The sequence below is a fragment of the Protopterus annectens genome, chromosome 1.part0 (assembly GCF_019279795.1).
Source record: "Protopterus annectens isolate FY-2018-M chromosome 1.part0, PAN1.0, whole genome shotgun sequence".
NCBI classification, from domain to species: Eukaryota; Metazoa; Chordata; order Ceratodontiformes; family Protopteridae; genus Protopterus; species Protopterus annectens.
In genome coordinates, this window is record NC_056725.1 from 1,766,533,554 (window position 1) to 1,766,547,607 (window position 14,054).

The window sequence follows — 14,054 nt, forward strand, 5'->3', positions numbered from 1 at the left end:
TTCAGGTGTTACAAGATCAAGTCAAATCCTGTCTCCCCTACAAAGAGCCCCGGCCCATCGGATCCTACAACTGTTGGGCTCGATGGCTTCGACCATACTTTTGGTTCCCTTGGCCAGACTTCATATGCGAATTTTACAATGGCTACTGTCGGTTCAATGGTCTTATCAGGAACTTCCTTGAACCACTTAATCATAATCACGGAAAGTTGCCGTTGAGATCTGCATTGGTGGCTTCTCCAATCAAATCTCGACCAGGGCGACCCTTTATACCACAACGCCCGCTGCCACTGTGACTACGGACGCCTCCCAGGTAGGGTGGGGGTCATTACCTGGACAGGTCGGTCCAAGGCACATGGCAGATCCAGGAAACGCATTTGCATATCAATGTCCTGGAGATGAGAGCGGTACTATTGGTACTCCAAGCTCTCCATCACGCTCTCCCACAGGGCCCGATTGCTATCCTATCCGACAACATGTCGGTGGTATGGTACATAAACAAGCAAGGTGGAACCAGGTCTTACCCACTATGCAGAGAAGCCATGAGACTTTGGCACTGGGCGGTAGCTTCCAACCGCTTTCTAATGGCAACGCACATACCGGGGAAGTCCAATGTGATTGCGGACAGATTAAGCAGGACCATTCTTTTACCCCACGAATGGTCCCTCAACCAGGGTATAGCTGTGAAAATCTTCGACAGATGGGGTCATCCTTGCTGCGACCTATTTGCCAGCCCTCACAATGCGAAATGCAGAGAGTTCTTCACACTGTTCCCTTCTCAGGGACAGACTCCCAGGGACGCTCTGACTCACATTTGGCCCCCCGGTCTTCTCTACGCCTTCCCTCCATTCCCCCTCTTACCGAGTGTGATACAGAAGGCCATTTACATGGAGAGCGAGATGATTTTGATTGCCCCGCACTCGCCTCGTCAAGTTTGGTTTCCTTTCCTACAGAGGCATGCGATAGAAGGTCCATGGTTTCTGGATCCGGTGCCAGACCTGTTGACTCATCAGTCAGGACGGCTTCATCCGTCTCTCAGGTCCCTGAAGTTGGCAGCATGGTTACTCCACTTCCATCCTTAGTCCGAGACAATGCTCTTTCCCCGGACGTGGTCCACATACTGTCTTCTTCTCATAAACCTTCCACTATCAAACTTTATTCCAGTAAATGGAAAAGGTTTGCTTTCTGGGCTCAAGAACGGGGTATAGATCCTCTCACTGCACCAGTACCGGAGGTTCTGAATTTTCTGGCCTCCCTTTTTCAGTCGGGCTCTTCAGTTTCTACCATTAAGGTTCAGCTAGCGGCCATTTCTAATTTTCATGCTTCATTTGAACCTTCATTGATGTCTCACAAACTTTGTAAGGCTTTCCTTAAAGGGGCTTGGCTCCTGAGGCCTCCTTTATCTCATCCTGCCCCCCCGTGGGATTTGAATATGGTTCTTGCTGCCCTAACTGCCCGTCCTTTTCGAACCAGCTGCTACCTGTGATTTAAAATTTCTGTCTTGGAAAACGGCCTTCTTAGTAGCCAATAACGTCTGCCAGGCGAGTTTCAGAACTTCAAGCTCTTTGTTCTGATCCTCCCTATTTGATTTTTCACAAGCATAGAGTTTCATTGAAATTAAATCCTGCATTTATACCAAAAGTGGCCTCCTCTTTCTGTATGCAACAAACTATAGAACTCCCTGTCTTTTTCCCAGAGTTCTCTAATAACGCAGAATATACTTTGCATCAATTGGACGTACATAGACAACTGCGGTTTTATTTGAATAGAACCGCTCTAACGCGGAAATCTAATCAATTGTTTGTTTCCTTTGCAGCGAACAAATTGGGTCAACCTGTAACAAAAACCTCCATATCTAAATGGATTAAAGATTGTATCATTTTTATTTATTCACAAGCTAACAAAGACCTCCCCTTTCCAGTCAAGGCTCATTCTACCAGGGCAATGGCTACTTCCGTAGCTTTTCACTCCAAGTTATCAATAGATGATATTTGTGCTGCAGCAACCTGGACTTCTCCGCACACTTTCATTTCTAATTACAAATTGGATGTGGTTTCTCGAGGCAGAGCTTCCTTTGGTTCCACAGTTCTCAGGAGTGTTTTCCAATGAGCCACCCGGGATGTAGGTGCTAGGGACGCTGTCCCATCTGTCATGAATGTAGGCGAGATAGGATCCCATTACATCTTTAATTATGTACTTACCATAACTTTGGATGTATGGGATCCATCTCGCCTTCCCCCTTCCATTTGGATTTAGAGGAGCTGTAGTCCCTCTTTTCTTGGCGTTCTTTCTTGAAGAACTTTAGTTGGTTATTGTGACTACTAGTTTTTCTGTGTTTGCATGGATGTATGAAAGCGAACAAACAAGATCTGGGGAAGCAGGTGTAGTGCATCCTGGGATAGGGAGTAGCCCAGCCAATGAGAGACTTCGTGCTAGTGTATTAGTTGCCGAGTCGGAGCCGATGGATCGGCTCCGAACCCATCTGTCATGAATGTAGGCGAGATGGATCCCATACATCCAAAGTTATGGTAAGTACATAACTAAAAGTTCTAGGGGCTGCCATGATCAAATAATTGTATAGATCCATGTCAATCACTCTTTCTAAAAAGAGGTCTTCTATAGTGGATCTAATTTTCTTGAGGGCTATGTTTACTTCATTAATACTAGCAAGTTCATAAGCTTCGTTGTCTAAAAGTTTTTTCATATTATTTACATAATTATTATAATCCATAAAAACAAGCCCTCTGCCTTTATCAGGTTTCATGGCCCTTATATTACAGTCATGTAATAAGTTAACAAAGTCACACTGTTCTCTATTTATATTAAGTGCCTTGTTCCTTTTTATACCTTTATTAGAGCTTATAACTCTAAAATCAATTTCACACATCTTCTCAAACATTTGTAAGGTCGAATGGAGAGGTGGCTTAAACAAACTAGAAACCCTAGGTTGACTAGTAAGAGTAGAACTTACTCCCATTAAGGCATTTAAATTCAGTTTACACACAAACAGTTTTAAGTCAGTGATGGTTTTAACAAGGTCGAAGTTGGTATCGGGAACAAAAGTCAGGCCTTTGGAAAGAAAATCAACCATTCCTTGGGGTATTTCCAACGCAGTATAATTATAAATATGAAAGTCCCCACCAAAGTTGGAAATAATCTGGGGTTGCCCCATGAGTGGTCCGATTATCTCCTGCGCTGGTTCTTTTTGTTCCGAGAACGACCCTGATAACGATTGGTCTTGGATTTCACAAACTGATTGTTCTGATTCATGTGAAAACCCTGGTGATGACTTGTGCTTGGTTGATTACTGTTCATGTCATCTTGTGCGTTTGAGCTACTGCCCTGGTTGTTCCTATTGATAGGGTTTTTATTACTAATTCTCTCACTCCTTCTGAGTTCAGGTGTTGGTTGTGGGTTGTCATATAAGACATTATGATTGGAAATATTTTCCGCTTCTTGCATATTATTAATTAACTGTGCAGAAGCCCTATTCATTATTAAAGACTGTGAACTAAAAGGTGGGCTAGGATATGCAACTTTGATGGCATATTGTTGTAAGTCTCTGGTAATCTTTTTCTTTTTAATGTTCAACATTTTATTCATAGTGGCATCAATGCTTGTGAAAATGCGCATATAATCGTATTTATAGCGAGGGAAATCGTTACTAGTTTGTATATCGTGCAATAAAATTTCAAGCTCATTTTTCAAAGTGACTACTTCAGATTTATATTGGTTAATAAGTAGCAAAATGAATTCGGAACTTTGTTTATCAAACAGGTTCAAAAGAGCTGTGTGGAATTCAGACCCTTCAATCAAGCCAACTGGGTATCTCCATTGTCGGAGCCCTTTAGGAATAAGCTTCTTACTTAAACATTCTTCAAGATACACAATTTCCAACTGGAGTTTTCTACAACAAAAAAGCTTTAAGTCAAAATCATTAATTAACGTTGTAATATTACTCACAGTTGTTGGTTCTTCTTGAATCGAGTTGTTTGTCGCACAGTTACTGAAAAAATGAGTTTCTCGTAAAAAGTTCCCGATGGAAGGGGTGTATTGTTACCTATATCTTGATTGTTATTATTATTGCTGTTAAACTCATTTGGTTGCTGAGCTGCTGAATTTATATTAAATGTAATTCCATTAGAAGCCGGCTGAATACCAGATTGATTAATAGTTGAAATGCCAGTACTTCATACTACCTCGGGTATGTAGTTTGAAGAAAAAGGTTGGTTACCGGCTTGGTTATTACTTGGCAACCGAGTACCCACAGTAGTAGCAGAACGAAATGGCCCGTAACTACTGCTTTTCTCTGATGTATGGGATGCCAGCTTGTGAAGTGTAGGTATGTATTTGAAAAACTAGCTTTCCTGTGGATATTTGATACCTTTTCTCAACTAGTTTTTTTTTTCATAATTCTGTATCCAAATACACAATCTTCTGTGAACTAAATGAATATTTAAATTTAAAAAAATCAACTGAGTTATTAATAAATTGAAAAAACTCATTTCATCTTTCACTTGAATCCTTCCACAGGATAAAAATATTCATCCAAAAAGCATGTATAAAAGAGTCCTAAATCTACTATTAAATATTTTTTCTCCCAGTTGGCCATAACTAAATTGGCAAAAAGGGAGTCACACTGTGCCCATTGCTATCCCAGTGACCCGTTTGAAATACTGACTTTCAAAGAAAATGAAATTGTCAATACAATCTCCCATCAGTGTTGTAGCAAAATTAATTTTATCCATTTCTAAGTCACCTGATACTATTAGTTGTTCTTCAGACCACCTTAATCCATCATGTGGGATAACCGAGTACAAATTTTGTACATCCACTGTGACAAAAAATACTGTTCCAGAAATGTTATCTCACCTATAATACTCAAAACTGCCACGGGAATTAACAAATGTAGCTTAAGTTTTCCAAATTACCTTTTAAAATGTTATCCAAATATTTTGCTATATAAAAGGTTTTAGATCTTGTAGCATCGACAGTAGGTCTAAGAGGTGGATTATTAACACATTTATATATTTTTGGAATGCCAAAAATACCTGCCACTACAGGTTTATCATTGTGCATAAATTCATACTCTGCTATATTTATTTGTTCCTGCATTAGCATGTCATTTAGGGCAACATTGATTTTAGAAAGTTCTATGTTTACCGCATTCCTTGAAATTTCTGCATATACATCATCCATTAAAAGTGCATTCATACGGTCAGTATAATCATTGCTTCCCATAATGACCATCCCACCACCCTTATCTGGCTTCATAAAATGGTGGTATATGATACTAATTCATTAAACAAAACAGTTTCATTGTGTGTCAAGTTGAAAAACTTACACCCTTTTGTTTGACTTAAAATGTCTCTAAAATCCAACTCACTTTTTTTCAATGGTTTCAGTGGTCGGTTAAAACAGCTGGGTCTTCTTAAACTTGTATCATTGTTAAACCATAATGCTAAGTTTAGTTTATACGTCAATAATTTAAGGTTAATTAAAGTTTCATCTAATTTTACCCTTCTAGCTGGTGCATACGGGTACACTTTTGATAACATATTAGCATGCTGCTAATTTTAAATAAATAAAATAATAAAATTTGTGTCTGAAAAATTGTAAATGGTCCAACTTTTCAAGTAATGAGGAATGAAAGCACTTAACTGGTACCTTTGTTTTTAATGTTTTATCATTAAAGTTGTTTGTTTCAACAATTAAGTTTTTCTGTTGCATTCATCAGCACCACAGTTGTTTGTGGTTCTTGAGAATTATAAACCCATTTTTCCAGTGAGTCTTGTTTACTTGTTGGTGAGATTCAAGTCCCTAGTATGGATGCTTGTAGAGCCACAGGCTGTGTGAAGAAACAGATGAGCAAAACAGTATTTGTTCTTTGTGACTAAAAAAGTGAGACGGGGTCTCAGTAGAGCAGCTGGCAGGCAACTGAGGAAGAGAGTCATGCTAATCATTTGGGATGGTTGAAAGATTTAAGGCCTGTTATTTATTTATTTTTTTATCAAAAATATCTGTGGCTTTTCCAGTTGAATATGTTTGGGTTTGTACATACCAAAGGGGGCATTGTATTCTATGATGGATCTGATAAGGACAAAGTTCAGTGGATAGATGATTGATTTTTTTGGTTACTGAATATATTACCTTGGAATGTAACTGTGGCAGAGGATTTCCTCACTTCAGTGGACTTGTGACGATTGAATGAGAGACAGAGAGATGTTCACATAAGCAGCTGGGTCTCTGGACCCTGTCTGGCAGAAAGAGTACCATTTATAACATATGAGGTAGAAGAAGTTTTGTGTGTCCATGTGCATGTGTGAAATGGTACTATGCTGTACTTTTTTGCATTTAGCTTGAGACCGTTTTTGGTACACTAAATATGTGCAAATTCCCAGCCCTTGCTGGAGCTGTTTAGTATCAGTGGATGAGCAGATAGTGTTGCCTAACTTGCAGTCACCAGCAAACTTGGCAACCACATTTTTGGGATATTGACTATGTTTGCAAGATAATATCCAAACAGGAGTGGGCCCGACACTGATTTCTGTGGTATCCCACTAGATTCAGGTTTGTAGATAGCATGACATTTCTTTGCAAGGGCAATTGCTTGGGGACACATGGATGAATTGCAGTTCTGCTGCACAGATCCATTGGTGCAGTGAATTCACTGTGGACACAGAAAATCATGCAGCTCCCTGACTATAGCTGGAATAACCAAGTGTAGGGGAGGACTGGAATGTGTGTATTAAGTCTGAGCTGGAATAGCTGTTCTACAGTGTAGGGATTGATTGTCGGCATCTGTCAGATAGAAGAACAAATGTGTACAAGCCTGACATCAATCTCTTCCTGAAATTGTTCCAGTGCTGCACCAAGAACAAAATCTGACCGATGGTCGCAAACGATCCCTTCACAGTAGGAGAGCCATCCTATCTAGTAAGTGTCACCTAAAACACATACATGAGCATAAGTGTGACTACAATAATGTACAGGATTTCCTCTGTGTTGTACACTTCTACAACTTGTAGTTACATAAGCATGTACTATACACCAGGCATAACACATTTCAGTTCCCCTGACATATTTTATTTTTATTAAAGTCTGAATTTTTTTAACTGACCCAGAGCACTGATCCCATTGGACCTATTCTGTTTTCTGCGTGAGAGTAAACACTGTAAATACATGACATTGTATACAAAGTGAAAGACAAAATGCAGTATATACATTTGTTATATACAAAGTGAATATCAGATTTGGCTTTAGGGTGTAAAGATAGTAGATACACAATTTTATATACAGAGTGACTGACAAAACACAATGTCTACATGCATTATCTACAGAGAGGATATCTGCGTTGGCATGTTGAAAGTACAATGAAACCTAGAGTCATACCAAGCTATGCAGAGAAGGGTAGGAAGAGGTTAGGTTATATGAGGGATAGCAGTTGCATTTTCCTTGAGTCTTGCAATGTGCTTTTAGTTCTTATTGAAAAATAGGTAAGAGGAATAATATTTAAGGAAAGAAGGGAGAAGTCCCCACAGTTTGGGACAAAGGATTGAGACAGCATGGACTGTGTACTGAAGGCCAGTTTTGGGGGTTTGGAGGAGAGGACCTACAGAGCAATTTTTAAGGCTTTTCAGTGATTGGTAATCTCTAGGAAACTCAAAGAAATAATGTTCCTGTGCACCTTTCCGCTAAGAGCAAAACAAAATGACTAATCCCAAACTGATTCCTGAAAAGCAATTTGTAGGCTTTCCAGTTGTCTGAGATCTTGGCCCAGAAGTCCCAGATTTCAACGTTAAGATGAAAAAATGGGTTAATGTTCTAGATATTACATTGTGTACTAAGCAGGTAGGAAGGTCTGAATGAAGTGGGTGACTTGTATGACTATATGAGATGAGACTGAGAAAGAGTTTTCCAAGACAAATTTACAGTAGGGGTGGGCACCTCAAGAGTCACAGACTTTAAACGCACAAAAGAGACTGGGTCATTGGAAAAAATCCGAAATAATCACATATCCATAGCAATCTCATTGCAATGACAGCTGCCATATATTAAATATTGTGCTGTTCTCCATACCTTAAACAAATCTACTTCTCAGCTCCCCCTACAAATCAGCCAGACTATATCAGATTGCAGTTAGAGGAAAAAAATATATGCCAAATGACCATAACCAATATTTCTTAAAACTCCCTAAGGGAGAAAACTTTAAAGTAAATTGAACAGTTGAGATACAACAGACTGCTATAAAACAAGAGCAAAAGACAATTTAAGTACACAAACCTTAAATGAATAATTCCAAAATAGCCACAGAGTGGTACCTTTCAAAGATTCATACAAAGCTGTGTTTAGTTTGCTGATAGCCTCTTAACATCACAAACCAAGCTTTGTTACCTGTTCTTTCTTCCTTGATAGTTAATAGAGCCCATCTTGAAACTAAAATTAGTTCCCCTGTGAGTCACACAGTTAAGTCTCACAAAACAAATTTCTTAAACGTATCTTGGCCAACTTTGTATGTCCTGCAGTATCTCATACAGCACAACAAAATTCAGACTTACTTTCGTAATGCAGGAAGGAATGCATACTCACTTTATTAGGTCACTAAGTCCATTTATATTCCAAATAAGAACATTTCAACCTCCCACCATGGTGCTTTTATTACCTAATTATTTTGTCCTGCTATTGTTCCCAATGTTCCTGCTTACACTGTATCTTTCATATGTATTAGGACATTCCTCTTGTTAATACTTTTTACTGCATTCTTTTACTCTGGAACCAAAGACTTCTTCAAAAATCATAAACTATATACAGTTTTATATCACACAGGACTAGCTCTTTCATGATGAGAGCCCTCACTCTAAACAGACTGCTTTGAGTACAGACGCTTTCCACTTATCCAGTGATACTGTATGCTAGGGTATTTGAGGTCAGGAAAATAATTAGCCATTAAGAAGACTTAAAAATTACTTCTCAGTGGCAAACCTACAGCAGCAGGCCATCCGAAGCAAGATCCAATTACTCTTGTATAGGTCAGACCTTGAATCACCAGAAGTCAGTTATGAGAAAGAGGTCTAAGCAGCTGTTGGCCCTATCTTCTGCCAGAAGGAGACCTGCAGTATAAGCAGAATGTGAAATGTTATTTTGACACTTGGTGCAAGAACGGCTGTATTTTTAAAAGCATATCTTTCAAAATACTTGTGTTTACTACTGCAGACTAGAGTAAGACGTGAAAAACTGACTGTGAATTGGGCAAATGAATAGAAACATTTGATGAAATCTCTAGAACTTGACTAGATTGAAATCTAAACATAAAAAAGTATTCAAACAACACAGCCACGATAATTAAACCTACCAATTCCCTTGAATGGACCACGGTACAATATCTTCAAAGCAGTATCTTCTCAGTAGTCAGCAAAAAACATTTTATGCAGGCAAGTTTTCAAATACAAGGGGCCATACTCCTTAAAAATAAAAAAAAAAGCTTGATTTACCTTTCAGCATACAGGGAGCGACTTTCCATTTATTTCTTTTAGCTACTCCTCCCGCATGTCAGCTACACTCTTGGAATGTACAGAGGGATGTGATTCATTACGTAGCAGGTAGGAGAGCTTTATACTTGTGTGTTGCATTCAGTCCCTTGTCCAAATCCCAGAATGCAAGTGCTTGTACTTTTTTCCCACATTCCATAGCAAGCACAACCAACACACATCTACTTTTGTGCTTTACATTATGTATAGAACCCTTCCATCCAGAGGGAGTCACTGCATGACAGGGAGGTTCACACAGCCCCAACCCCCCAACCAGGAAAGTGGCTATTCATTCCACCATTAGCTACTCCCTACAACAGCTGATGTTCTAGTCTATTTGTGACACCAGTGCAGCCCTTGGTCCTGCTCCAGTAGGTCAATCTAACACTCCAAAACACCTATCATTTGGAGCTGTCAGTCAGCATCAACAATGCCACAAGCCATCCAGTCAGAATACATGACTCAAAACCCTCAACTTCAGTTTTAAAAGCATTTGGCATTATATTTCAACATTTTGATCAGTCCGTCAAACTTAAGCAATTACATGTACAGCGTGTTAGTCCTCTGGTTTGTCCACTCTCACCTAGTCTGCCCACTGGTATATTTATTAACTAACAAACAGAATTTGTAAGGAAGCAGTACCAGAGTTGAAAAAACACACATGGAACATAAAGCTTTTGGGCAGTTGTCTGCACATCTCTCTCACCTTACATAGGTAAGGGTTACTGTATTTTTATTGGAAAAAAAATAGTGATGATTAGATGGGAAATAGGAAATTCACCCTGGGGATCATCTCTGTGGCTCTGCTCGACAGTGGCACAGGAAAATAATTTTCTTGGGTGACAAAAGCCAGGGTACCTTTTTGGCTGGGCTTGTATAGGCCCCAGGGCCGATAGCCTAGTACCTACCTATGAATACTCAGTTGTTCCATAGAGTGAAGTGTTTGTTCAATTCATCCTGTACGCCCGAAGATGAAAGTAGGAAGATGGGTTGTGGAAGATAAGTGAGGGTTTGAAATGTTAACACTGAAGTTTCAGCATTCGGAGGTTGGAGTGTTATTATGGGATGGAGTTAAAGTAAGGGCTGGATGAGGTGATAGATGTAGCTTTGTGCATGTTGTTTATGCTTGTGGTATGTTTGAGTGTCTTGTGTAGTGATAGTGTTACAAAATAGATTTTTGTAAGGTAGGGGCAGGTTAGGTTAGCAGACGTTAGTAAGGTGAAGCTGTCATACTACATCTGGCACAGGTATGTGAGAGAAACTCTGCATGCAGAGGCACACTTTCCCTTGGGAGATGGTAATGGCAGAATTCTGAGGAGCCTCCTTGAGTGGGGAGTGCTGACAGTGGTAAACAGTGGTCCACTCTCGGAACCAGCAAGAAGGCCTTACAGTTCTGCTCTTGATTGGAAGTAAATATATAATGTAAGGAAATATGCATAACAAGATATGCCATAAAGCAATGATATTTAGAATTTTCAGCTGGAAATGTCTACCTAGATACTTCTGTACACCATTTGGGGTAGAGAAGGTGTTTCTGCCGGCAATTTCTGTATGAGAATGACTTGTGTTTGATTAGTGACATGGGTGCAAGTCTTATTTGGGTGGGGTGGATAGACATGAATGGCTGATGCTGGCGTGTACATTTGGGGGGGGGGCAGCTTGGGTAGCTGCATTGCTCACACCAGCAACATGAAGAGCCTGGTGTGTTACCACTGAAAGCATTGTGTCACTTGGTCAGGAGGTTGCACATGCACAGAAGCTTGCATGCACCTTCTAAGGCAGCTGTGGCAGAACTTTCAGGCTGACAAGGGGTAAGGATAGGAAGGTCTGTTGGAACTACAACTGTCTCACTCCTTAACATCCAGTTCACTACCACCTGGGAGTGAATGGGCTGGAGGGCTCTCAGCGTGAATGAGAAATGAATGGGTTAGTTATGAGCAGGAAGGGGAGCCCTTGAGCCAATCCTGCATACACAAAAAATGAAAATAAAAATACTATATGTTGTAGGTATTTTGATTGGAATCGAGGGAACTGGCAGTGTGCTCTCTGGGACTGCTCTGAATAAACAGTGGTAATAAAGGGTGTTTTGTGAGCTGTTTTAAAGTGAGAAAAATTAGTATATGCTCAACTATTATTGGGTGACACTCTACTATTATTGGGTGACAGATGTACCAGCATACTAAAAAGAGCTACTGCTTGTTTTTATAACAAAAAAGCTATTACTTTTAGGTGGATGATATTGGCACCAACCCACTTTGGTGGAGTGTAATTGAAAAGGTGGTTGAAGTGGAAGAATTAGAGAGTAAATGTGGGGATAATCTAACCTATGTAATCTATATATATGAATAGAAGCAGATCCACACAGAGACAGAACTGAAACAGTGTGATTCCTTAAAACCTCTTGTATTAGACATAACATGAGATGTATACAAATGCCCCTTTAAGGACATCAGGTTTCAGCTATATGACAGTTCTAAATAGCAATGACTTTTTTCCTTTTAAGTCTGGACAAATTCAGGCCAATAAAGCTAAACCCACTAGCTGTGGATATGCATATTTCAGCCTTTTTATGGCCTCATCAGTACAGAATAAGTGGAGTGTTTGGCTAATGTTTGGAAACACTGGGTTGTCATACCCAGCTGATGTCCATAATCCTTAGGGTGCCTGCAACATATCCCAACTAAGAAACTAAACACTTGATGTCCTTAAGGGGTCATTTGCGTATATCCCATGTTACCTCTAATACAAGAGGTTTTAAGGAATCAGACAGTGGAAAATCTAGCTTGGCTGGGTTTTTCTTTTGGTTTTTGCTGATTGTTTTTTCTGTGTAACCTTGTTACTCATTGTTTTGGGTTGTTAGTTGGGATAGTTTGCGGGCACCCTAAGGGTTATGGACATCATCTAGATACGACAACCCTGTGTTTCCAAATGTTAGCCAAACAGTCCACTTGTTCTGTGCTGACAAGGCCATAAGAAGGCTGAAACATGCATGTCCACAGCTAGTGGTATTTGGCTTTAGTGGCTTGAATTTGTCCATAACTGACTTAAAAGGAAAAACGTCATGGACATTCAAAACTGCCATACAACTGAAACACCTGATGTCCTTAAGGGGTCATTTGTATATATCCCATGTTGTCTCTAATACAAGAGGTTTTAAGGAATCACACAGTGGAAAAAACTTTGGCTGGGTTTTTCACTGTCATCTTGTTATTTTTTGTTTTAGTGTGCCTAGTAAGGTAGGAATCACTCAAGGAATTCTAAGTAATTATCATCAGTCTATTTCATAAATTGCTGAATTCCTGCCTGACCTTAAACCTCACTCCTCCTGTTGAACTTCATTCTGCATGTATCATTCCCTCAATTTCCATTTATTTATATATAATTTGCCCCATCCCTTTTCTAAAGAGCCCTTTCCAGTTCTTGTATCTCTTGTAATATTCAGCATTTCAAATACAGTTGGTTTATAGGTTCATGGGTTGGTACTAGGCTATTGGCCCTAGGCCCTATATAAGCTTGGCCAAAAGGTACCCTGGCTTTCGCTAGACTTTGATTTCCAGTTTCTAGTTATTGCTTTTTTGTCAGTCAGCAGAATTAAACTTAAGGCGTTACTATGTCCAAGGAATTCAAATCATGTGTAATAGCTCAAACAAATCGTATTCTTAATTGTAGTCATTTGCTCACCCAATATTTTTGACAAAGTACTGTCTAGGTAGATTTTAAAATCTGCCAACTCATTATACTCCCAAATCACATGTTCCCAGTTACCCATTTCTTTACTATGACACCTCCAGTATTTATCTCCCTGAAGAAAAATTCTTTCAACTATGTATGGGGTATAAACATATCTATGCAATTACTTCCAACAATGAAGCTAAATCTTCTGGACTTTGTTGCATACTTGAGAGACCTGCATACAGTGGATATAAAAAGTATACACACTCTTGTTGAAATACCAGGTATTTGTGATATAAAAAAATAAGACCACAATAAATCATTTCAAAACTTTTCCCACCTTTAATGTAACCTATAACCTCTACAATTCAATTGAAAAACAAACCTGTTAGGGGAAAAATAAAAAAAGTGCAATAAGCTGATTGCATAAGTGTGCACACCCTTAGTCTAATACTTTGTTGAAGCACCTTTTGATTTAATTACAGCATTCTGTCTTCCTGGGTAGGAGTCTATCAGCATGCCACATCTTGACTTGGCAATATTTGCCCACTTTTCCTTGCAAAAGCACTCCAAATCTGTCAGATTGCAAGGGCATCTCTTGTACACAGCCCTCTTCAGGTCATGCCATAAGTAATCACCTTAACATCCACATCCCAGCCCGCCCAGTAAAGAAACCACCATAAAAACTTCTCCAAAGCCAACTTCATGCTACTCAAGTCAGAAGTGACAAACTTCATGACACCCATGCAAGGTGAAAGTTCAACTGCTGAATCCTACACTAAGGCACTGTAGAGCACATCCACTCATGCATGAATCGTGCCATCCCAAATAGAACCAAAATGCTCTCATCCAAAAAAG